Source organism: Arachis ipaensis, chromosome B07 (assembly GCF_000816755.2).
Source record: "Arachis ipaensis cultivar K30076 chromosome B07, Araip1.1, whole genome shotgun sequence".
NCBI classification, from domain to species: Eukaryota; Viridiplantae; Streptophyta; class Magnoliopsida; order Fabales; family Fabaceae; genus Arachis; species Arachis ipaensis.
The window spans coordinates 3,869,852-3,871,132 of NC_029791.2; positions in this window are offsets into that span (position 1 = coordinate 3,869,852).

Genomic DNA, 1,281 nt, shown 5'->3' on the forward strand with positions numbered 1-1,281 from the left:
TATTTTAGAATGTTATTTTATTAATTTTAGTAATTGAGAAAAATAAAAAAACTAACTCAATTTATTATAACAAAAAAATTATTAATTATTAATGAAGAAATTACTCCTGCTTTTGAATTTTTTTTTTCCCAAACAAATTGGACTTACTGATAAATTAGAAACTTAGAAGTTAGAAGTATAGAATCCATCTAGCATCAACTTAGAAAGCCATGTGTTTAATGAGGAAGCAATGAGGGGGAAATTACACATGAATAATAATGATTAATAGTGTTGAAAAAGAAATACTAATATATTATTTTTCATGGTTTGTATACTTTTATGTTGCTTATACAAATGGACTTCTTTTTATATTTAATTTTTGCCTTGCAGCATGAATGAACTCTAAATCAAATGTATAGTCTTTTCATTCTCATTTAAAGGTTTCGGATTCAAGTGTCTCAGTTATATAATACTAATTACATCATTAATTAGCATGGCTTATACCAGCCATGATTTTGGTGTTTAATTTTTTCGGATTAATTTATTCTCAAATAATTAATTTCATGAAACAAAATATTTGGACAAATGGTAACAAAATTTATTTTTAAAAATTCCATTAACCCCTATGATGCACGGACACTAACACGGACACGGGATACGACACGACACGAAACACGCCGACACGCGAATTTTAAAATCTTACATGACACGGGGACACGCATATATATAAAATATAAAGTATTTTTTAGATAAATTGTAATGATATTTTGATATTTTATTGATACTAAAATATAAATTAAAATTTTTAATTATTTTTAATGTCTTATTTTAATTATATCAAGTATTTAAAATATTTTTTGTTTTAATAAATAATAATATATACTATATCTAAATTTATTTTAAGAATATATGTTAAGAATAAGACTGGACACGTGGACACGTGATTGTATTTAGGTGTGTTCAGGAATGTCCGAAGAAGAATTTTTTATTTTTTATTAAGACACGCGTGTCGGACGAGTGTTGGTGAGTGTCGTGTCCGAAATGTGTCCGGCACGCGGACACGATAACTCAGTGAAGTGTCCGTGCTTCATAGATTGACCCTCATTAAAAGAATAAATACACTTCTCCAATGTTCTATGAATAATATTATTATTATTTTATTTTTTTAAATTCCAAATAATAAAACGATAATGAAAGATGTATTGAACTACAAAACCAAAAGGCAAAGAACAAGAATAGTGAATGAGTTGTAAATATGGAATATTGAATTTTAAACAACAACTATGTTCATTCATGCATTTT